Here is a 25,697-nt window from a genome sequence, read left to right as displayed (position 1 = left end):
AAGCTGCTAAAAATTAGCCTTTTAATTAATTCTATGGCAGCATAGGCTTAATATGAAAAATAGTACTTCTTATATGATATTTAGTCAGTCTACCAACAATTCTCGTACTCACAGATCTGGGGACCCTTTGAAATAACTGGGTCATCGGGGCAGTCCCCAGGTTGAGAGCTATTCTTAAATCATCTGACCTGCACCATTCAGTTAATGGTTGTTAAGGATTATTAACTTTTTGTGGAAACCTTCCTGCCCAGCTTTCCTTTTATATGCTTTTTAATATTTGTGTAGTGCTTACAGTTTACATGTGATTTCATTTGGTGCTCAAAACAACTCTGTAGGCTTAAAGGGCAGACATTTCTGTATTTCTGCCTAAGATAGCTGAGGCTGGCTGCTCAGATGGCCCAGCTAGAATGCTAATCCAAGTCTCCTAAAACCCTTTCTCATGTACCATCCTGCCTTTTCAATTATACATGATTGCCTCAGCATTTGACCCTTAATAAAGATGCTTCTTTTCTTTGCCACCTTTTATTTAAAAGACATTTCTCTTTTTGTAATTATAAAACTAGTAAGTACTTTTAAAAAAATTAGGAAAATACAGAAGAAAAATCTGATTAACTACCCAGTTACCAGAGGAAGAACAGAATGTGTTAACTGGTTATTTTCTTCCTGTGAATATTTACTTAATATTTTCCTTTAATGAAATTGAGCAAAGAAAATGGTATGAGAATTTAATTGTGGAGTGGACTGGACACTTGGACTCTTTGACCTGTGGGACCTTTCCTAATGGACAATAATGCGAAGCTGCAGATCCTTTCCTGGAGATCATGGGGTTAGCTGTATTTTGGAATGTTTAATAACATCAGGTAAAGAATCTGATGAGTGCAGCTCCAGAATAAGGTTTATTTGCCATGGTGACATGGGATAAGTAAAGCATGCCCTTATTTTTAAGTAATTTGTCATTTCTTCTATATTTTAGTAGGCTTTTAATTGAGGTAGAACATAGATACAGAAAAATGTACAAATAAGTGAACAACGTGGAGAATTTTCTCAAACTCAGAAGCCCCCTTATGCACCCTTCAAGTCATTATTATCCCCCCAAGGTAAATCAGTCTGCTGATTAACATTATAGATTAATTTTGCTTGTTTTAGACTTTCTGTAAATGGATTCATGTACAGTGTACTCTTCTGTATCTTGTTCTTTGACTCAACATTATGAAATTGTCTTTGTTGTGTTCAGTTGTAGCTTCATTTTCATTGCCATAATTAGTTATTAAATCATTGATGGATATGTGATATGCCATAATTAGTTATTAAATCATTGATGGATATTGGGTTAGCTTGTACTTTGTAGCTATTACGAATAATACTGCTATGAATATTCTAGTGCATGTCTTTTGATTACACATTTCCATTGGGTTAATACATAGGAGTAGAATGGCAGTTTTAGGGTATATATCTATTAAAATATCTTTAAAGATACTGCCAGTTTTCCAAAGTCATTATGCTTTCAGCTAACAAAAATCAGTTGTATTTCTACATACTCTAATGAAGACTCAGAAAAGGAAATTAAGAAAACAATTCCATTTAGAATCAAAAATAATAAAATACTGAGGAATAAATGTAAAACCAAGGAAGGCGCAAGACTTGTATGCTGAAAACTACAATTCATTGCTGAAAGAAATTAAAGGAAGACCTAAATAAGTAGAGACATCCCGTGTTCATGGATCGAAAGACTTAATATTGTTAAAATGTCAGTTCTACCCAAAGCGATCTATACAATAAGTGCAACTCTATGAAAATCCCAGTGGCGTTTTTGAAGTAATAGAAAAACCCATCTTAAAAGTCATATGAAATTTCAAGGGACCCCAAATGGCCCAAAAAATCTTGAAAAGGAAGAACAAAGTTGGAGGACTCACGCTTCCTGGTTTCAGAATTTATTACAAAGTTACAATAATCAAAACAGTGTGGTACTAGTATAAGGATAGACATACTGACCAATGGAATAGAATTATGAGTCCAGAAATAAATCCTCATATCTATGGTCAGTTGACTTTTGACAGGGTGCCAAGACCATTCAGTAGGGAAAAAAGAATCCCTTCAAAAAATGGTACAGGGAAATCTGGAAATCTACTTGCAAAAGAATGAAGTTGGACCCTTACTTTATATGCAAAAATTAACTAAAAATGGATTAAAGACCTAAAATTAAGAGCTAAAACTATGAAACTCTTAGAAGAAAACATAGGATAGGGGCAAATCTATATGACCTTGAATTTGGCAGTGGTTTCTTACAGATGGCACCAAAAGCACAACCAACAAGAGAAAAAAAAAAGATAAATGGAACTTCAAGAAAATTTAAAACTTTTGTGCAGCAAAGGACGCTATTGAGAGAGTGAAATGACACCCAACAGAATGTGAGAACATTTTTGCAAACTATATATTTGATAAGTGTCTGATATCCACCATATATAAAGAACTCGTACAATTCAACCACAAAAAGAAAACTTCCCAGTTTAAAAATGGTCAAAGGCGTTTAATAGATATTTCTCCAAAGAAGGTGTACACATGGCCGATAAGCACATGAAAAGATACTCAGCTTCATTAGTCACCAGGAAAATGCTACACAAAACCACATTCACACCCACTAGGATGGCAGTTTTTACAGAAATGGAAAATGGGATATAACAAATGTTGTAGAGGATATGGAGAAATTGGAACCCTCATGCATGGCTGGTAAGGATGTAAACAGGTGCAGCTGCTGTGAAAACAGTTTGGCCATTCCTAGAGTTACCGTATGACCTGGAAGTTCTACTTCTAGGTAAATATACTCAAAGTAATTCATTACAGGGTCTCAGTTTGTACATCAATGTTCAGAGCATCATTATTCACAATAATCAACAGATGAATGATAAACAAAATGCAATATATAACTTCACTGAATGTTATTTGGCTATAAAAAGAGTGGAGTTCTGGGTCTTGAAAACATTTTGAGTGCAATAAACCAAGCACAAAGGGATAAATATCGTTAATATTCCACTTATAGGAACTATCTAAAACAGACAAATTCATAGAGACAGAAAGTACGTTAGAGATTACCAAGGTCTGGGGGAAGGAGGGAATGGGGAGTTATTGCTTAATAGGTACAGAGTTTCTGTTTGGGGTGATCGAAAAGTTCTAGAAACAGATAATAGTGATAGTTGTACTACACTGAGGATGTACTTAATGCCATTGCCTTTTACACTTTACAGTGGTAAAAATTTTATATTATGTATATTTTACCACAGTTAAAAAAGAAAGCCATTGTGCTGTGTCACATTCCCACCAACAGTTTATGAAAATTCCAGATTCTTATAAACACTTGTTATTTTCTTTTACAAAATCTTAGCCACTCTGGTAGTAACTTGTTTCTTTTTGTCCCCATGGTATAGCCAATTTCCTTACGAGCCTAGAGAAACCTTTTGCCAGGGTGGAGGGGCCTATTTTTGGAGCAAAATGTGTGCTAGTTTGAGTCTATCTTTTATTCATGCTACTTAAAATTCATTGAGGCTAGAAAATCAGAGTTGCAGTGGATAGCTTCAGTCTAGTGAGCAGTGAGCCCTGTGGATTACCTTTTGCTTTTATAATCTGGACTCTTTTCTGGTAGTGGAATTGGCCCAGAATTATCATCTGTGGGGCATAAATCTGGCCACAGTAGACAGTGCTTTCGCTCGAATTCTTATTTAGTCTGACACTTAACTCCTTAAAATACTGGATTCCCTCATATACACTGCTAGAAATATTTCTCTTTTGCATGTTCTGACTGCATATGTAGATATTAGTTGGCATTTGACCACCAGCTCTCTGGCTGTGTAACCTTGAACTTTACACATCCACTTTAAAACTTAGTTTGAAATATTACTTGGTTTTGCCCCCTCCCACTCTAAGCTCCATGACGGCAAGGAATGAATCATTACTGAAGAACAGTTTTTGAAATGTTACTTAGTAAACTTCTGTTAAAAAAATAATCAGTTCTAACAATGCAGAGTAAATTACTATTTGTAGCATGTAAGTTACACTTCTGGGAGAGTGATTAATATGTATAGCTGTCCTGAGTGATAAACCATTTTGAATTTCTGTGTTCATTTGACAGATTTTTAATTGTTTAGTATAAGCAAAAGACTTCTGGCAGCTCTGGGGAGTGTAAAATAAAAGCACTGGAGGTTCGAGAATAGTTGTAAAATAAGGCAAATAAGAGTTGCCAAAATAGCCTAAAGAAGATGCTAGAGTTCAATGGCTGGGGTGGTTAGTGGATTTTTGGATAAGTTGATTTGGAGTGGAGACTTGGGAAAGTCATTATTGTCAGAGAGAATGGCATAAGCAAATGAATGCAGGTAGGAAATGCTAAGGCAGATGGAAACCACACTGTCTCCAGTTTGGGAATGACTATAGGTGTGATGGGGCCAGATTCTGGTGGGGAGAGATGCAATGTCACACCGTGTTGAAGTGTTTAACAAAAGGGTCCTCCATTTGAATAATGTAGGATAGACAGGACATAATGCTTTCACTTCAGCTTCACAACCCTATTGAGAAAGGCAGGTGGTACTCCAGTTACGAATGAGGAAAGACTTTGAGGTTGTAGTGTGCCTGAAGAAACACTAAAATCACTGGGGCCCTGAACTGAAATGCAAGGAAGTGGTGTTTCCTCAGAAGTGCCTTCAAGGGCAGATTTAAGAGAAGGAGCTGGTTTAGGGGGAGGGGTGGAGGAAGAGAGCAGTTAATTTGGTTTTCCTCTTTAGCTGGCCAGCCAGCCCACTGTGAGATAGTCTTAGCAGTTTATGGGCATCTGAGATCATCTAGGGTTGAAATCAGGAGCTTTGAGCTATTGAAAAAAGTTTCTGTATTCATCCTGGTTCTTATTAAAGACAGTACAGCTCTTAGGCCTTAGTTGGGTTCCCAGGTGGAAGCATCATACTCAAGCATTTATTGACACGGGAGGCAAAGTTCTCTTAAGGTTGTTTTCCAAGGAACTTGCTTCTTTGTGTAAGTTGCCTTAGTTTTCCCCTCCCCCCATGAATGGGATAACTGGAACAAAGTATATAAGCAGTCTCTACATTTTATAGAGCTCAACTATTACCTTGTTCAAACTGAGCAACAGCTGAGTTGTCACCATCTTTTTTCAGATTCCGGAACTGAGACTTAAAGGACAAGTTCAGTATCATGGAGCCATTGAGTAGAGGGGCTGGGACTCTGAGCCATTGCTTGCCTTCCACATTTTGAGTCTTGGAATTCTGTAGACTTACTGGGTATCATTTTACCGATTTCCTCCCCCACCCCGACAGTTGCCATTAGAGATCCTTTTTGTAAAGTCCCTTACCCATGCAGAAAACTCTTTGCCTTTGGCTGAGGCCTTTTGCAGACTGTCCCCAGCTTGCCTTCTTGGCTTTACCCTTCTTTTGATGCAGACCACGTGCTGCCCTCAGTTGCTTTACTCACCCTTTCCTTATCACACTTTGTTCCGTTTCGTCTTGGTTCCTGCCATTTCTCTTCATCTCCATGCTCTAATTCCAGATATCAGCTCCAGTTTTTTTAAATTCAATTTTATTGGGATATATTCACATACCATACAATCATCCACAGTGTACAGTCATTCACAGTACCATCATATAGTTGTGCATTCATCACTGCAGTCAATCCTTGAACATTTCCATTACCACACACAAAAAAGAATAAGAATAAAAGTTGAAGTAAAAAAGAACACCCAAAACATCCCATACCCTGTATCCCTCCCTATCATTCATTTACTTCTTGTCCTCATTTTTCTATTCATCTGTCCATACGCTGTATAAAGGGAGTGGGAGCCACAAAGTTTTCACAGTAACATGGTCACACAGTGTAACCTATATAGTTATATAATCGTCTTCAAGAATAAAGGCTACTGGGTTACAATTTAACAGTTTGAGGTATTTCCTTCTAGCTATTCCAATACACCAAAAACTAACAAGGGATATCTATATAATGCATAAGAATAACCTCCAGAATGACCTCTTCAATCTGTTTGAGATCTCTCAGCCACTGAAACTTTATTTTGTTTCATTTCTCTTCCCCCTTTTGGTCCAAGAAGGCTTTCTCAATCCCACTGTGCCAGGTCCAAGCTCATCCCCATGAGTCATGTCCCACGTTGCCAGGGAGATTTACACTGCTGGGAGTCATGTCCCACATAGGGGGGACAGCAATGAGTTTACCTGCAGAGTTGGCTTGAAGACAGAGGCCACATCTGTCAGCTCTAATTTTAAAGCTTTTCTTCAACACTTCAGCCCATATTTCTCACCTCCCCCTGAATCCTTGTGACCTGCCACAGAATAGTTTGTGCCAGGGATTGTGTACATGTGTCTTTCCTGTCCTATGAGAGTACCTTAAGGGGAGTTCCAGGCTGATACATCTGTGCATTTCCCCAAAGGTTAATCATTTGAATGTGTATACTTAAAGCATGTACCCCAAGTGGCTTTTGATCAGTATACATATACACGCACATCTGTTGCATTCCCTGGCTGAAAAAAAGAAGTGCTTGTAAATTCCTCACTGTTTGAACTCAACAGACTAGAAGCTATAGGAGCGTGGAGGCTTTCTTAAGCAGGGCCATTGTATGGCACTCAAGTGAGTTACCAAGCTTCAGTTTCCACTTCTGAGAAATGAGAGTACTGGATTGGCTATCCTCAAGGTCCCTTCTCATTTTGAAGCTCTCTTGGTCATACCGCAGTGGCTTTTGCAAACTCTGGCAAGGTGACGGGAACTTGAAGGAACTTCTCAGCCCTTTCAAAAGCTGTCACCCACAGGGAGCCCTGCCCATTCACTTCTTTATGAGGAGTAAGAGTAACGTCACTGCTAGGCGGGTAGTTTTCTTTAAAAGTGGACTTGTCCAAAACGAGCCGAGAGGTCACTCTGGTGGGCACTCTTTTTTTTTTTTTTTTTTTTTTTAAAGAGAATTTGTATGTGTCATTTATTTTGAGGGAGAACTGGAAGGACATAGCAACTTGGCTGAAAAAAAACTAACTTAAAAACACTAGTGAGCTTTAATAGTAGTACTCGATGCTTTTCATAAGAAAATATTATTATATAGAAGTTGCCAAAGGCTTCAGGTCCTGTTGACATTTTCTCAAGAATTATCCATAACACTCCTATATATTTCAAAAATTAAGCTAAGCATTTTTTAAGAGGGTCATTATTCACATTTTCTTTATGCATTTTTAAATACTGCCATTTTTATGTTTATATACACATAAGACACATATACACGTGTAAATATGCAAAATGTCTTGAGAACATAGACTATATTTCTCTTTATTAGTTAATTCTGGTTTCACATAAATGTTCAAATAGCTAATTAGGTCCAATTCTAATTATTAGTAATGAATAAAATAAGTTCCAGTTTCCAGAGTTCAGGTCAGAAAACTAATCTGGATATATTACTGTTTCCCAGTACTCTAATATATCAGGCTAAAAACATAGTTGATATGTAGTAACTCCACATTTTAAGAATCTGTTTTCTTTATCAATAGAAACATACCAACACCAATTCATTTCCTTATGTAGATTACTTCAAGAGGTAACTCAAACAAACTTTAATAAATAATTGAGATGACTGGGATTCCAGAGCAGTAATTAAGAAAATCACATTTTAATCAGTGCCCTACTTATGGTCTTTTCTTTTCTACATTTCCAAGAAACATCTGGACAAACTAAGGTTTCCTAATGTTCCTTTAAAAAAGAGAAGGAGAAAGAAATTTCAAAATATGACCAAATAAATCTGCTTTACATTTCTGCAGGTAAAAGAATACCTTTTGAAATATGACAGTTACCAATTTTGGTACGTAATTTTGTCCACCCAGAACTTAAGATCACATAACTAAACATTCCAAAAGTCAGAACTTTTTAAAATATATGAAACAAAGAAAATATCTAGGTTACAAAAGATTCCTATACCAAACAAAATAAAATCTATATGCTTGATTTCCATATGAATTATTCTTCCTATATAATATAGCAGGCTAACAAAGCATAACTTCCAAGTCAAATCAAGTGATTTTTAGCTTCTCACATTCCAAATGAAATGTTGATGGCCTAAAAATTAGACAATTTGCCTTAATGACAATAAGCAAGGGTAGCATATATCATTAGTAAGTTTCTTTCTAAGTTATCAAATGTCACAAGTTTGTGTTTTTTCTTGTTTGTAATCCTAAAACTGGCAGCATTTTCATTTCATCCACTCTATTCTTATGTATTTGAAAAGCAGGTGTTATCCATCTACCACAGGAGCACTGTTCACCACACCAATTGAAGGAACCCAACTTGGCACTGCATTTGGGGCAAAGAAGCTGTGCATCCATCACTCCTAACAAAGCCGATTCCATCCACTGTACAGGTTCAATGAGATAAGATGTACACTGAGCCTGACTTCCTGTCATAGGCATGAAAGATGATGTCATTCTCTTGTGGGTAAAGGCTATAGGGCCACTTCCTTCATTATGATCCAAAATGCTAGAACTTCGAAATAAGGATTGCCTGCACTTTCTACATTTGTAGAGAACCTCATCTTTCAATCCTTGCGAAGTGGTGGTTGGGTCAACAGCAAAGAGTTCCTGAGGTAAATTCTGCAATTCTGGATACTTCTCTGTAACCTTTTGTAAACGATACTGCTTATAAACTACACTAGAGGTGTCTACTTCATATCCCATTGCCTGGTATAATTTCAGTTGCCACTCAAATCCCTCATTCATCTTAGCCTCTGGTTTGACAGTCTGGAGGTTTTCATAAGCTTTTTCAAAGGTAAGTTCATCAGTCTTCATCAAAAAAGCAGTCACTACAGCAACACTTCTACTGACTCCAGTGCACCAACACTGCTCGGCCCTCGGCGCGGGCGTGGTCGATGAAGGCCACGCACTGGTCCAGGTGACTGAGCAGGTCCGTCTCGGGTTCGTCCAGCGCTGGCACGAAGAGGCACCGCATTCTTTCGACCCCAGGCCCTGCTGTGAAGCTGGGCGCCTCCGAGTCCACCGTCAGCACGGCCGTGACGCCCATTTCCCTGAGAAGGTCCAACTCTGCGACGGCCGCGGCCCCACCCAGGTAAAGCCCCGGCAGCACTTGCTGCATCTGCCTGGCAAAGCTGGCCTCGCTAGCGCTCTGGCTCCGGCTCTGGGTTCCCTGGTGGGCACTCTTACGCACAATATAGACCACCCTTTTTAGGTTCTAATAAATTGGGGTAGCTGGCGGTAGATACCTGAAACTATCAAACTACAACCCAGAACCCATGATTCTTGAAGACGATTATATAAAAATGTAGCTTATGGGGGGTGACGATGGGGTTGGGAAAGCCATAAGAACTACACTCCCCTTTGTCTAGTTTATGGAAGGATGAGTAGAAAAATGGGGGAAGGAAACAAACAAACAAGCAGACAAAGGCACCCAGTGTTCTTTCTTACTTTAATTGCTCTTTTTCACTTTAATTATTATTCTTGTTATTTTTGTGTGTGTGGTAATGAAGGTGTCAGGGATTGATTTTGGTGATGAATGTACAACTATGTAATGGTACTGTGAACAATCAAATGTACGATTTGTTTCGTATGACTGCATGGTATGTGAATATATCTCAATAAAATGAATATAAAAAAAGGTATAAAAAAAGTGGACTTGTTTCTAAGTAACAAACAGTATGGAAATAGTCTTAGAATCATTTTCTATGTCATCCTTCTAGGTAATTTAGTTGCTTATTTCCAAACTTAAATATTTAAATATTTAAATGGAATCATACAGTACCTGCTTTTCTGCAAGTTGATTATTTTTAAACTCAAACTATATAGACAGCTTTTCATGTTAGTGTATACTGTGTAATATTGTATTACACAATACATGTAATAATTTTCCTAACGTATGTAAAGACTGTGTAATATTGTATTTACCATAGTTTGTTTAGCCATCTTCTCAATGAACATTTCAGTTATTTCCAACTCTTCTTTGTAAGAAAATTACTTAATGTATATCTTTATCCACTTATCTGATTGTTTCCTTAATATAGTGGTTACACATATTTAAAATTTGGTATTCATTGCCAGTCTGCTTCCAGCAAGGTTTTAGGATTCCACTTACATAGTTAACAGTTGTCAATAAGCCTTAATGTTTGCTAGTTTAATGGGAAAAATTCAAATGTCTCATTGTTTAAAACTTGTATTTCTTTGATAAATAGATTAAACTTTTTTCATATTTGTTTGCCATTTTTATTTCTTTCGTGAATTAGTTCTTGTTCTTTAGCGTCCAAGTGAGGTTTATTTTCCCCTTACTGATTTGTAAACTTTTTGTATAGCAAGAATGTTGTCATGCTGCAAACATTGCTCCTGGCTTGTTTCTCTTTGGTTGATGGCCTGTTTTTGTAGTATAGAAACTTTATAGTCACATTTTTAAAAAAAACTTTCCTTAGCAAATAAAAAAACATTTCCAAACAGAAAGCAAAGCAATGGGAAAGTCACATTTATCAATTGGTTTTGCTTTCTGGGTTTCATATTATGCTTAGGCCTTCCCCATCCCCAAAACGATAAAAATGTTTTCTTCTAGTGCTTAGCACATCCTTTCATCCCTGACTAGAAATTTATTACCATACACTAATTTCCCACCTACGTGTGTCTTTTTCAGACTCTTCGCGCAAACTCTTCTGCTCCTTTCTTTGTCTCTGGGACAATACCACTGACTTATTTGCCATTGTTCCATAATATAGTTTGATAAACTGGACAACTTTCTATCTTTCAGGGACTGTGCTTAACTTGGGCTCAAATATATGCTTACTCCTGGTTAAATTGGTTCTGTTTCTCCCTTTATGGTACTGGTCCTTAATCAGTTTTCCTGGCAGATGCATTCATGAAGAAATTTTGAGGAAGCCTTTCCAAGGTGCCCTGGCAGAGGGAAGAAGCCCAGTTTTTTTTCCCTCCCAGTGTATTGGGGACAAATACTATACATAGTATTGTTTGTTTGGTCTGTATGTTTTATTGAGCACCTATCATGTCCCAGGCCTTGTGCAAGGATGTGCAAGGATGTGGCTGTACAAATGGTGGAAAATCTGGTTCCTGGCCCCTGGGAAGACTTCGGTTTGATAGGGGCAATGATGCATATCTTTTAATCCTTGTGTAATGGATTGAAGAAAGATTTTGAAAAGCAAGTATTAAATTTTTAATTATGTCTTGAAGCTGTAAGCATTTCATGTATTGCTTTCTTTGGTCTTTCCTTGCAATATTTGAACATACACAATCACTTCATATACAGTCTAGATGAATTTTAGACTAGAAAGTTAACTGTTCTTGTTTGACAAATTAGATTTATCATTCCTGGCTGAGGGTTCTTAATAGCAGATCTCACAGGAATGCCCCAGGCTTTGCATACATTAAAAATGTTTCCTTCCTGCCTTTTTATTAGTTAATTTCAACAGATAAAGAGGGGGGTTAATTTTCACAGATAAATAGACCATTGGGCCAGAACTTTTTTTTTTTGGATGCTTTTGAAGGAACGGTAACAGTCTGAATCAGGAAAAACTATTGCCTTTAGACAGGAAACAAGTACACTGGGTCCAGCCAAGTCGACTTTTTTTCCTCTTGCTTGTTGTCTTCTAAAGGTGTAGCTAACCATTGCTGCACTTTGTTTCATGAAATCCCTCTACATGCAACTATCCACCTGCCCCTACTAAATGGCTGTCTTTTGTGGCTTGTGATCCTATGAGCACCCACGGTCTGCTGGGAGGAGGGTGGCTTCTGTTGGCCAAGTGAAGAGGTGAAGCAGTTTTAGAATGATTTCCCCTTGACGGTGTATAAGTGGGCTGAGAGGTTACATTACAGCCCCTGTAATGAACACCCCCTCCAGCCCCCACCCCTGGGCAGATGGTGTATGCAGTTAATGAATCACATGTGGCTGTAAAGAGCCAAAAGCAAATAGTGTGTGTCAGGATTGGAGAAGCCATTGCTTTTCTGCTTCACACTGCCGACAGCCTTTGGGAACATCAACAGCCCTTGGGAACATCGAGTTCTTCTCTGGTGACACAGGGGAAGTGCCAGTAGAGTCAGGCACGCCCCCAGAGTGATGGGGGGATGCTGGGCCTGGAAAATGCCAGCTGCCTCAGCCAAGTCCTGTCCTGGAAGAATTTACCTGTTTGGCTGTGCCAGTGCACAGGAAGAGCACCGAGAGAAGGGGATAGGAAATAATATACTTGATAAAGCCAGTTGCAAACAAGTCTTTCTCCCCACAAACCTTACTTCCCTAGAGGAAACCACTAGGTTCTTTGTTTTTCTTAGTTGAACCCTATAAAATTGCTGGTTTTTGAACAAAAAAATATGGCAGTTTCATAGGGTTCAACCTAATGACAAAGACAAGTGGGAGCATTCCTTTTTCTGTATCCTACTTGAAAAAAATCTTTACCATGTCCAAGAATGTTCCACTAATAATGCAGATATTATTGTATTGTATGAGGTCTGCCTCATCTAGAATTTTGTTCCCACTTGTGTTTTCTTGCTGGGAGGGGAGCTTCAGGAGAGGAAAGGAGAAGTGGACCATGGCCTTTTGAATATGTTTATATGGTAGAACCTGAAAGCAGACTGTCTAGCTAGGCAGACACACTTGGGCAGTGATTTGAGATGGTGGTAAAGCAAGAATGGTATGCAGAAATATGCTGATTATTTCAAGTGCAGTTGGCTTTGCATTTTTCAGGTATGTTACTATTCAAGAACCAAGTTAGGAAGCATGTAACATGACAAAATACAAATGGTTTTTATGTTAACCACATTTTCTCATTATCTACCTATATTTAAATATTTAGAAGGAAATGACAGGAAGGTGCCATCTGAGGGAGATGATTCTGGCAGAAAAGATTTACAATTAAAGTAGCACGGGTATGAGGTGTGTGAGCCTGGTCTAAGATGGTGGCTGTGGCCATAAATCCAAGGAAGCCTATTTAACAGGCTTTGATGTGGAGTGGGCACAGGCAAATGGCAGAGAGCCAGTGAAGGAGGAAGCAGGCCTGACTGCTCCTGACAAAGGGGATTCTTAACCTCGGATGCTTGTAAGGCCCCGAGGCCTGGTGTGGTTCCCTAGTTCCTATCATTTTCTGGTGATAACGAAAGAGAAGTTCTCAACTTTGGTTACTGCTCACCAATGATCACTTCGTGTTTGTGGATGGACTGGTCAGTTTGTTGATGTAATTTGGCTGTTTGGGGAAGAAGACCTTGTTTGGTGGGAGTTGCTGACTCACTATGAGAACATCAATTTCCCAAGCATTATATTGGCGACTCCTGGTTTACTCTACTAATGCACATTAATTATTGCAAAAAAGGCATGTTTTAAAGAGAGAAGGTTAAAGAAGGTTTTCAGAGTGAGTGCTAAGTATTTTCCTTGCCTGGACTATTCATTGTATCCTTTTTTACGTAGGCTTCCAGAAGGAGGAGGAAGACGGCAAGGGAAGCTGAGTTTCTAATGTGTGATGGGCATAAAGTTTGAAGTTGTAACTCCAAATGCAGCTTCACAGCACTGAGCAGTTGCTACCAGAGTAAAGACTCTTTGAGTAAATTATATGCCATGGTCCTTGTCAACCACGTCTTAGTACTTCATTTCACTTCTAGTATTTTGACGTTTTTGAAGTCACTAGGGTGATGTTTTTGTTTTTTGGTTTTTTTTTTTAATCATTTTATTGAGATATATTCACATACCACGCAGTCATACAAAACAAATCGTACTTTCGATTGTTTACAGTACCATTACATAGTTGTACATTCATCACCTAAATCAATCCCTGACACCTTCATTAGCACACACACAAAAATAACAAGAATAATAATTAGAGTGAAAAAGAGCAATTGAAGTAAAAAAGAACACTGGGTACCTTTGTCTGTTTGTTTCCTTCCCCTATTTTTCTACTCATCCATCCATAAACTAGACAAAGTGGAGTGTGGTCCTTATGGCTTTCCCAATCCCATTGTCACCCCTCATAAGCTACATTTTTATACATCTGTCTTCGAGATTCATGGGTTCTGGGTTGTAGTTTGATAGTTTCAGATATCCACCACCAGCTACCCCAATTCTTTAGAACCTAAAAAGGGTTGTCTAAAGTGTGCATAAGAGTGCCCACCAGAGTGACCTCTTGGCTCGTTTTGGAATCTCTCTGCCACTGAAGCTTATTTCATTTCCTTTCACATCCCCCTTTTGGTCAAGAAGATGTTCTCCGTCCCACGATGCCGGGTCTACATTCCTCCCCGGGAGTCATATTCCACGTTGCCAGGGAGATTCACTCCCCTGGGTGTCTGATCCCACGTAGGGGGGAGGGCAGTGATTTCACCTTTCAAGTTGGCTTAGCCAGAGAGAGAGGGCCACATCTGAGCAACAAAGAGGCATTCAGGAGGAGACTCTTAGGCACAAATATAGGGAGGCCTAGCCTCTCCTTTGCAGCAACCGTCTTCCCAACGGTAAAACTTATGGTAGAGGGCTCAACCCATCAAACCACCAGTCCCCTATGTCTGTGGTCATGTTAGCAACCATGGAGGTGGGGTAGGCGAATAACCCTGCATTCTCCACAGGCTCCTCAAGGGGGCACTACATCATTTTTTTTTCCTTGTTTTTCTTTCTTTCTTTTTTTTTTTTTAACTTTCCCTTCTTTTTTAAATCAACTGTATGAAAAAAAAAGTTAAAAAGAAAACAAACATACAATAAAAGAACATTTCAAAGAGACCATAACAAGGGAGTAAGAAAAAGACAACTAACCTAAGATAACTGCTTAACTTCCAACATGTTCCTACTTTACCCCAAGAAAGTTACATAATATAGCAACCTTTCTGTGAACTTGTTCCTACTATATCCATCAGAAATTAACAGACCATAGTCATTTCTGGGCATCCCCAGAACGTTAAAAAGCTTATCTGTTCTTCTTGGATTATTGTTCCCCCTTCCTTAATTACTCTCTACTGCTAGTTCCCCTACATTCTACATTATAAACCATTTGTTTTACATTTTTGAAAGTTCACATTAGTGGTAGCATATAATATTTCTCTTTTTGTGCCTGGCTTATTTCACTCAGCATTATGTCTTCAAGGTTCATCCATGTTGTCATATGTTTCACGAGATCGTTCCTTCTTACTGCCGCGTAGTATTCCATCGTGTGTATATACCACATTTTATTTATCCACTCATCTGTTGAAGGACATTTGGGTTGTTTCCATCTCTTGGCAATTGTGAATAATGCTGCTATGAACATTGGCGTGCAGATATCTGTTCGTGTCACTGCTTTCCGATCTTCCGGGTATATACCGAGAAGTGCAATCGCCGGATCGAATGGTAGCTCTATATCTAGTTTTCTAAGGAACTGCCAGACTGACTTCCAGAGTGGCTGAACCATTATACAGTCCCACCAACAATGAATAAGAGTTCCAATTTCTCCACATCACCTCCAGCATTTGTAGTTTCCTGTTTGTTTAATGGCAGCCATTCTAACCGGTGTTAGATGGTATCTCATTGTGGTTTTAATTTGCATCTCTCTAATAGCTAGTGAAGCTGAACATTTTTTCATGTGTTTCTTGGCCATTTGTATTTCCTCTTCAGAGAACTGTCTTTTCATATCTTTTGCCCATTTTATAATTGGGCTGTCTGTACTATTGTCATTGAGTTGTAGGATTTCTTTGTATACGCAAGATATCAGTCTTTTGTCAGATACATGGTTTCCAAAAATTTTTTCCCATTGAGTTGGCTGCCTCTTTACCTTTTTGAGAAATTCCTTTGAGGTGCAGAAACTTCTAAGCTTGAGGAGTTCCCATTTATCTATTTTCTCTTTTGTTGCTTGTGCTTTGGGTGTAAAGTCTAGGAAGTGGCCGCCTAATACAAGGTCTTGAAGATGTTTTCCTACATTATCTTCTAGGAGTTTTATGGTACTTTCTTTTATATTGAGATCTTTGGTCCATTTTGAGTTAATTTTTGTGTAGGGTGTGAGGTAGGGGTCCTCTTTCATTCTTTTGGATATGGATATCCAACTCTCCCAGCCCCATTTGTTGAAAAGACCATTATGGCTCAGTTCATTGACTTTGGGGGCCTTATCAAAGATCAGTCGGCCATAGATCTGAGGGTCTATCTCTGAATTCTCAATTCGATTCCATTGATCTATATGTCTATCTTTGTGCCAGTACCATGCTGTTTTGACAACTGTGGCTTTATAATAAGCTTCAAAGTCAGGGAGTGTAAGTCCTCCCACTTCGTTTTTCTTTTTTAGAGTGTCTTTAGCAATTCGAGGCATCTTCCCTTTCCAAATAAATTTGATAACTAGCTTTTCCAAGTCTGCAAAGTAGGTTGTTGGAATTTTGATTGGGATTGCATTGAATCTGTAGATGAGTTTGGGTAGAATTGACATCTTAATGACATTTAGCCTTCCTATCCATGAACATGGAATATTTTTCCATCTTTTAAGGTCCCCTTCTATTTCTTTTAGTAGAGTTATGTAGTTTTCTTTGTATAGGTCTTTTACATCTTTGGTTAAGTTTATTCCTAGGTACTTGATTTTTTTAGTTGCTATTGAAAATGGTATCTTTTTCTTGAGTGTCTCTTCAGTTTGTTCATTTCTAGCATATAGAAACATTACTGACTTATGTGCATTAATCTTGTATCCCGCTACTTTGCTAAATTTGTTTATTAGCTCTAGTAGCTGTATCGTCGATTTCTCAGGGTTTTCTAGATATAAGATCATATCGTCTGCAAACAATGACAGTTTTACTTCTTCTTTTCCAATTTGGATGCCTTTTATTTCTTTGTCTTGCCGGATTGCCCTGGCTAGCACTTCCAGCACAATGTTGAATAACAGTGGTGACAGCGGGCATCCTTGTCTTGTTCCTGATCTTAGAGGGAAGGCTTTCAGTCTCTCACCATGGAGTACTATGCTGGCTGTGGGTTTTTCATATATGCTCTTTATCATGTTGAGGAAGTTTCCTTCAATGCCTACCTTTTGAAGTGTTTTTATCAAAAACGGATGTTGGATTTTGTCAAATGCTTTTTCAGCATCTATTGAGATGATCAATTGATTTTTCCCTTTCGAGTTTTTAATGTGTTGTAATACATTGATTGTTTTTCTTATGTTGAACCATCCTTGCATGCCTGGAATGAACCCCACTTGGTCATGGTGTATGATTTTTTTAATGTGTCTTTGGATTCGAATTGCAAGTATTTTGTTGAGGATTTTTGCATCTGTATTCATTAGGGAGATTGGCCGGTAGTTTTCCTTTTTTGTAGCATCTTTGCCTGGTTTGGTATTAGATTGATGTTAGCTTCATAAAATGAGTTAGGTAGTGTTCCATTTTCTTCAATGTTTTGAAAGAGTTTGAGTAAGATTGGTGTCAGTTCTTTCTGGAAAGTTTGGTAGAATTCCCCTGTGAAGCCATCTGGCCCTGGGCATTTATTTGTGGGAAGATTTTTGATGACTGATTGGATCTCTTTGCTTGTGATGGGTTGGTTGAGGTCTTCTATTTCTTCTCTGGTCAGTCTGGATTGTTCATATGTTTCCAGGAAATTGTCCATTTCCTCTACATTATCCAGTTTGTTGCCATACAGTTGTTCATAGTATCCTCTTATAATTTTTTTAATTTCTTCAGGATCTGCAGTTATGTCACCTTTTTCATTCATTATTTTGTTTATATGGGTCTTCTCTCTTTTTGATTTTGTCATTCTAGCTAGGGGCTTGTCAATCTTGTTGATCTTCTCAAAGAACCAACTTTTGGTGATATTTATCCTTTCTATTGTTTTTTTGTTCTCTATGTCATTTATTTCTGCTTTAATCCTTGTTATTTCTTTTCTTGTACTTGGTTTAGGATTGGTTTGCTGTTCATTTTCTAGCTTCTTCAGTTGATCCATTAGTTCTTTGATTTTGGCTCTTTCTTCCTTTTTAATATATGCGTTTAGTGCTATAAATTTCCCCCTCAGCACTGCTTTTGCTGCATCCCATAGGTTTTGGTATGTTGTGTTCTCATTTTCATTCGTCTCTATATATTTAGCAATTTCTCTTGCTATTTCTTCTTTAACCCACTGATTGTTTAGGAGTGTGTTGTTTAACCTCCAGGTATTTGTGAATTTTCTAAGTCTCTGATGGTTATTGACTTGTAATTGTATTCCATTGTGGTCAGAGAATGTGCTTTGAATAATTTCAATCTTTTTAAATTTATTGAGGCTTGTTTTATGTCCCAGCATATGATCTATTCTGGAGAAAGTTCCGTGAGCACTAGAAAAGTATGTGTATCCTGGTGATTTGGGATTTAATGTCCTGTATATGTCTGTTAAATCTAATTCATTTATCAGATTGTTTAGGTTTTCAGTTTCCTTATTGGTCCTCTGTCTGGTTGATCTATCTGTAGGAGAGAGTGATGTCTTGAAGTCTCCCACAATTGTTGTGGAAACATCAATTGCTTCCTTTAGTTTTGCCAGTGTTTCTCTCATGTATTTTGTGGCACCTTGATTGGGTGCATAGACATTTATGATTGTTATTTCTTCTTGTTGAATTGCCCCTTTTATTAGTATGTAGTGGCCTTCTTTGTCTCTCAAAACATCCCTGCATTTAAAGTCTATTTTATCTGAGATTAATATTGCTACACCTGCTTTCTTTTGGTTGTAATGAAATATTTTTTTCCATCCTTTCACTTTCAATTTCTTTGTGTCCCCGTGTGTAAGATGAGTCTCTTGTATGCAACATATTGATGGTTCATTTTTTTTGATCCATTCTGCAAATCTATATCTTTTCATTGGGGAGTTTAATCCATTTACATTCAACGTTATAACCAGGAAGGCATTTCTTGAATCAGCCATCTTATCCTTTGGTTTATGTTTGTCATATTTTTCCCCTCTCTCTATTATTATCCTTTATTGTACCCATACTGAATCTCTTTAGTACTGAACCTTTCTCCAAGTTTCTCTGTCCTTTCTTTGTTTCTCTGTCTGTAGGGCTCCCTTTAGTATCTCCAGTAGGGCAGGTCTCTTATTAGCAAATTCTCTCAGCATTTGTTTGTCTGTGAAAAATTTAAGCTCTCCCTCAAATTTGAAGGAGAGCTTTGCTGGATAAAGTATTCTTGGTTGGAAATTTTTCTCACTCAGAATTTTAAATATATCGTGCCACTGCCTTCTCGCCTCCATGGTGGCTGCTGAGTAGTCACTACTTAGTCTTATGCTGTTTCCTTTGTATGTGGTGAATTGCTTTTCTCTTGCTGCTTTCAGAACTTGCTCGTTCTCTTCCGTGTTTGACAGTGTGATCAGAATATGTCTTGAAGTGGGTTTATTTGGATTTATTCTATTTGGAGTTCGCTGAGCATTTATGATTTGTGTATTTATGTTGTTTAGAAGATTTGGGAAGTTTTCCCCAACAATTTCTTTGAATACTCTTCCTAGACCTTTACCCTTTTCTTCCCCTTCTGGAACACCAATGAGTCTTATATTCAGACATTTTATATTATCTATCATATCCCTGAGGTCTGTTTCGATTTTTTCAATTTTTTTCCCCATTCTTTCTTTTATGCTTTCATTTTCCATTCTGTCATCTTCGAGGTCACTGATTCGTTGTTCAACTTCCTCTAGTCTTGTACTATGAGTGTCCAGAGTCTTTTTAATTTGGTCAACAGTTTCTTTAATTTCCATAAGATCATCCATTTTTTTATTTAGTCCTGCAGTGTCTTCTTTATGCTCGTCTAGGGTCTTCTTGATCTCCTTTGTATCTCGTACTATGGTCTCATTGTTCATCTTTAGTTCTTTGAGTAGCTGCTCTAGGTGCTGTGTCCCTTCTGATCTTTTGATTTGGGTGCTTGGGCTTGGGTTATCCATATCGTCTGGTTTTTTCATATGCTTTATAATTTTCTGTTGTTTTTGGCCTCTTGGCATTTGCTGAACTTGATAGGGTTCTTTTAGGGTTTGTAGACCAATTGAAGTCCTTATCTCTAATTTATCAGATCTACAGCTTCGTGGAGTACACTTCCTCTAACTAACCAGCAGGTGGCGTCCACGAGCCACCTGTTCTCCACAAGCCAGTTCTCCCCTGCTTAGCCTTTTTGGTGAGTGGGGGAGTGAGTCTTGTGGGGTCCAATTGGTGTACCAATCTTGCGTGTGTAGTTGGTGTTGCCCACCCTGTATATGGGGCGTGTTTCTGGGCAGTCGGGGAGGGGGGGTGGCTCTAACAATCAAATCTCCCTGGTGATCCTGGAGTTTTAAAGCTGCTGCAATAGTCTAATCCTTCAGTTCAGTCCTGCCACAGTTTGTCTCTGCCACTGACCCACAAGTCCTTGGTATTGGCGTATGGCTCCTGAGACTTGCAAGTGGGCCCCTCTTCCAGGCTGTGCACCCTCTGGTCCTCTGTTGAGGGGTGACTGTGCTATGTCACAGATGAGTGCCATCCCCCCAGGGCAGTTCTGGGCTGCTGGGCTGTGTAGGGAGGCTCCCAGTCTGCTGAAATGATGGCTGAATGAGGCTTTGTTAATTCACAGTGCTCCACCTTCCCAACTCTGGGACAGTCAGCTGAGGTTGCAGGGAAGGCTAATGTCCACGCCCAGTTTTGTGGTGTGTGCCTGTTATTTGAAGCACTTCCGTGACACTGGGTTGTCTGGGGCAGCTCTGGGCTATGGGGTTGGCGATGGGCAGGAGTGTTTCCTGTCCACCAGGATGATGGCTGTGAGCGGACACCCCCCTTTTCTTGGGAAGTTGTGGTGTTTAGTGAATTTTCTCAGCCACTGGATTATTGCCTTTTGTCTCAGAGCTCTCTCAGTTCTGCTCTTGTCTTGACCTGCCCAAATTGTAAGTCTTTGAAGCTTTCTGTATTGGGCTTCTTAGAGTAATTGTTTTAGAAACAGAAAAAAGGATTAAAAAAAAAAAAAAGGGGGCCCTCCTCAGAGATCTAATGGGTTATTGAAATGCTAAGAGACAAAGCAGTTAGGGCCATTAAGGAAAGGTCCACAGGGCAGAGAGATCAGCTTTTCTTCTGGATTTGCATGTGAGCCTCAGGGCCTGAGCTCTGCCCTTCCCCTTTCTATGTTCACCAGAACTCCAAAAATCCTCCGCTTTTATTTTGGAGTTTTTCGTGTTGTTTTTTCCTATGGCTGTCTCCTCTCTGCTGGGCTGGCTGCTCTCAGATTCTCCGGTGTCTAGTCTCAGTCTGTCTATGGTTGGAGTTTGGATCAGTAGAATGAGTTTCCGATAAGGGCTGCCACTGCAGTTCTCCCTTCTCCTTCCCGGAGCTGACAGCCCCTCCTCCCACGGGACTGAGCCTGGCAGGGAGGGGTGCGGGTCCCCTGGCCACAAAAACTTACAGATTTCGCTGATCTCAGCAGTTCTGCGTTTTCATGAGTGTTGTATGAAGTATGCCCAAAGTCAGATTGCTCTGTGGTGTCCAGTCCACGCAGTTCCTGGCTTTCTACCTACTTTCCTGGAGGAGTAACTAAAACATGCAGCTCACCAGTCCGCCATCTTGCCCCGCCTCCGATTATTTAGCCTTTTTCCTCCCCTGCTTTTTTTAGAAATTTTTATTTTGTAATACATCCAGGTGTAAAGGATAGTTGAAAACAGAAGAACTCCAACATACAACTGCCCCAGATATCCACATCTACCAAATTTAACATTTTGCCATCTTTACCATCCACCCATCCCTCCCTTCCACCTTTCCTCCCTCCCTCCCTCCCTTCCTCCCTTCCTCCCTTCCTTCCTTCTGTCTTATCTGTCTGTTTTCTAAACATTTGAGAGCAGGTTGCACACGTAATACTTCCACTTAATACTGGTATCAATGTCAAGAAATTTAACATTGATATAATGCTTACAGTCTATATTCCAATTTTGTCTTATATCTCAGTGATGTTCTTTTGAGCCCTTTCTCCACCATTTTTAGATCTCACCTAGTATCATGTATTGCATTCAATTGTCATTACCTATTTAGTTTCTCTTTCTTTTTTAATTGTGGAAACATACATACAACAAAAATCATCTCATCCCAACCCCTCCCGAAAAGACTATTCAGTGGGACTAATCACATATATAATGTTTCAGTACCCTCACCACCATCCATTACTAGAACTTTCCTTTCACCCCAAACAGAAATCTTACACTCATCTTGCATTAACTCCCCATTGCCCTTGCCCCCCTCCCCTGTACTCTTTCTGTCTCTTGAGTTTGCATAGTCTCTGATACGTTCTTTGTGGTTACCATGGGGCTTAAATGCAACATCCTAAATCTATAACCATGTCATTTGCTTTGATACCAACTTAACTTCAGTAGCATACGTAAACTATGTTCCTATACCCCTCCATCCCCTCACCTATATGTAGTTCTTGTCACAAATTACATATTTATACATTAGGAGTCCCATACTATTGATTTATCATTACTTTTTATGCATCCTGTATGAAGTCAAAGGTGGAGTTACAAATGAAAAATACTAGTAATACTGGCAGCACCCATGTCATTATCTTTATTTCTTCGTGTGGCATTTTTTGTGTCAATTGTCTAATGCCCTTTCCTTTCAACCTGCAGCGCTTCCTTTAGCATTTCTTGTAGGGCTGGTCTAGTGGTGAGGCAGTCCTTCAGCTTTTATTTATCTCAGAATGTCTTAATCCTTCCATTTTTTTTAATGATAAATTCTTATTTTTTGAAAGACCTCCAGTTGAGGAATAGAGAAATAATTATTAGGTAAGCTTATATGGCACGTGGTTATGATTAAGTTCTACTAATTCATATTTCTGAATTACGCTTTCTGCTAATTCCAGAGCATTATAGTCATGTAGCATTGGGAGAAAGCAGTGATTTTTTTTTTCCTTTTCCTTCTGTCTATCCTCTTGATAAAGCCTCCATTTTTTAAGACAGTTTTGCTGGATACACGATTCTTGGTTGGTAATTTTTTTGCTTTCATCACTTTAAATATGTCCTTTCACTGCCTTCTTACCTCCACAGCACTTGATCTTATTGAGGCTCTCCTGTACATGACACATTATTTCTCTCTTGTGGCTTTCAGAATTCTCTCTTAATCTTTGGCATTTGGCAGTTTGATTATGGCGCAGTGTGGGTCTATTTCAGTTTATTCTGTTTAAGGTTCGTTGAGTATCTTGGCTGTGTATTTTAATATCTTTCATTAAATTTGGAAAGCTTCCAGCCATTATTTCTTTGAATAGTGTCTTTGCCGCTTTTATTCTTTTTTCTCCTTCTGGGACTCCTATAATATGTGTATTGGTGCACTTGATGGTGTCCCACAGGTTCCTCAGGCTCTGTTCACCTTTGTTCGTTCTTTCCTCTTTCTGCTCCTCAGGCTGGATAATTTTAATTGTCTTATCTCCATGTTCACCGTATCTTCTGCCAGCTCCAGTCTGCTGTTGAACCCCTCTAGGGAAGTTTTTATTTCTGTTGCTGTGGTCTTCAGCTCTGTTTGGTTCCTTTTCATAATTTCCATCTCTCCATTGATGCTCTCTTTGTTCTTTGAGCATAATTGGACCATTTCTTAAAAGTCTTTGCCTGGAATGTCCCAGGTCTGGTCCTCCTTATTGATAGGCTTTAATCTTTGCCTGGAATGCCACTTTTTTCTTTGTGTGTTTTGTAATATTTTGCTGAAACCTGAACATTTTGATATTTTAGTGTGTTATTGCTGGAATTTAGACTCTGAGGGGTATGTTCCTTAAGCTTGTATCCAGCCAGTGTTCTAATAGAGCTTTCCTTCAATGTCAGGAGCTAACAAAAAAAAGGGGGTGCGGGGGATGAAAACACATTTCCCAGTCTTTGCAGATTGACCTGGTGCTGTGCTTACCTTCAGAGCTTATCCATACAGATGAGTTTTAGAGGCCAAAGCTCAGGGGCCTCCCTGATCCTTTCTGTACATGTGTCCTGTGTTGGTCATGTGTGTGTGGGCCTAGGAATTCCCCTGTTTATTCAGATAAACAGTTTACTCTTGGTCCCAGGCACTGCACTGTGTGTCCTGCAGGCAACAATCCCTTGCCCTAAGCAGCACAACTTGACTGCCCTCCCATAGCCACCAGACAGATTGGGCCTGACATACATGCTTCCAATATGTGCCTGAGGGTTACTCTGGAACTGGGACCAGGGACCGCACTGAGCCAGTGAGGAGATAGGGTGCCCCCAGCCAGGCCGCATGAGGTCCTTACACTTTTAAGTGTCATTTTTCTTTATTCACCACTCTCCCTGTTCTTTTAATGTTTTCTGGAGCTTTGAGAAAGAAATTTCTGCCAATTCTTGCTGTTGTTCAGAGCTTCGGTAGGGGAACAGCTCTGAACTTCTCGCTCTGCCATCTTGGTCAGGGCCTCCTACTCCACTTTGGCAGATTGACCTGGTGCTGTGCTCTCCTTCAGAGCTTATCCATCAATGAGTGTAGAGGCCAAAGTGCAGGGGCCTCCCTGATCCTTTCTATACATATGGCCCCGTGCTTGGGAAATGACTGTTCCAAGGTCAGCAGCCTCTGAACAGACCTTAGGTACCAAAGCCTATCTGTCTGAATTGATCTGAACTCTATGCTAGACTTAGTCTGTGTAATAGATTCCTCTTGAAAAATGGGGCACATCTGCTCTAGAGTAATAGCTGTCAGCCTATAATCCTGTTTTTAAAATTAATTTGAGTTTTTGTTAAATTACAGGTACATGATCTTATTATTCAGAACTCAACCAGTATATTGAAATAGTGATCTGAATAAGACTGTGAGTATTTTAGGTATTACTGGAAAGCAGTTAGGCATTTAATGTTTTCATTTACGACAGTGCTTGCCAGTGTATGGCATTGTCCGTATGAACAGACATATATTGTGCACTATACCGAAAGCGTGGAGCCTGGCCTTCGCTTTTTGCCTCTCTTCTGCACTTGGCACCATATCTAATCCTGTGTTTACCAGTTGTCTTAAAGTGAGATGTTAAATCTGCTGTTAAAAATAAACTGAACAGGTGATCATATAATTACAATGAAGTAAAATACTTCTATGACTTTTTGCTAACAAATTTGAAAACCTGGGGAATAAAACACTCCAAGCAGCATTGAGCTAAAAATGATGAGTCAGTTTGTTCCAGTCTGTAGGTAGGCTTTGCTGCCTGAAGATGAGAGATGGAAAAGTCTAAGGCAGAGGGACAAGGGAAGGGAAGAGTGGAAACTTTGAGGGTTTCTGCTTACTCTTGCCAAAGATTTGGAAAAACTGCTTAACAAATGTTTCATTCCCTGTAATAATATAAGCTTTAATATTATTAAATATTATAAAGACTACATTATTATATAATCATTATAACCAACACAATAAACTAAGCAAACTATCTCATTTATTCCTTTTTACAAATTCCCCTCACACCCACCTTTTCTTAACTTCCTGAAGTCTTACCACACATGCACATGCACACACACACACACAAAAAAGGAGGAGAGAATTGTATAAAGACATGAAGGATAATTTAAATCTGAGTAAGTAGTGAGTGGCTTCTTGTCTTCTAAAAGGAGAGGGGTCAGGAGAATTCTTGGTTAAACACATCTGAAATACTTTGGGAAGGTCAGTTTGAAGCATTTCTGTCTGTTTGAAGTTGCCTCTTGAGTAGCTGCCAGGGATGGGTCTAACAGGCAGTGCTGATAGGGGGACCTGGGAGGCAAGGATCAGGAGCTATTTAACGTTAACTTAGGAAGCCACCCATCCTCAAATGTGTAGTGGTCAATCTCTTTTTTTAAATGCTGTATTATGAAAAAAT

The 25,697-nt window shown here is 39.1% G+C and overlaps 1 protein-coding gene and 1 pseudogene across 1 annotated transcript in view; one reads left to right on the top strand and one right to left on the bottom strand.

Moving 5' to 3' along the window:
• The window catches only part of RAB7A (RAB7A, member RAS oncogene family), a 79,671-nt gene that overhangs the window by 4,148 nt on the left and 49,826 nt on the right, over window positions 1–25,697 (top strand). The gene's annotated exons all lie outside the window — the stretch shown is intronic.
• Window positions 8,171–9,120, bottom strand: LOC119527182 (annotated as a pseudogene).

The sequence above is a fragment of the Choloepus didactylus genome, chromosome 1 (genome assembly GCF_015220235.1).
Source record: "Choloepus didactylus isolate mChoDid1 chromosome 1, mChoDid1.pri, whole genome shotgun sequence".
NCBI classification, from domain to species: Eukaryota; Metazoa; Chordata; class Mammalia; order Pilosa; family Megalonychidae; genus Choloepus; species Choloepus didactylus.
Note: the sequence above shows the minus strand (reverse complement) of the source record. Positions and strands in the feature narration are given on the sequence as shown.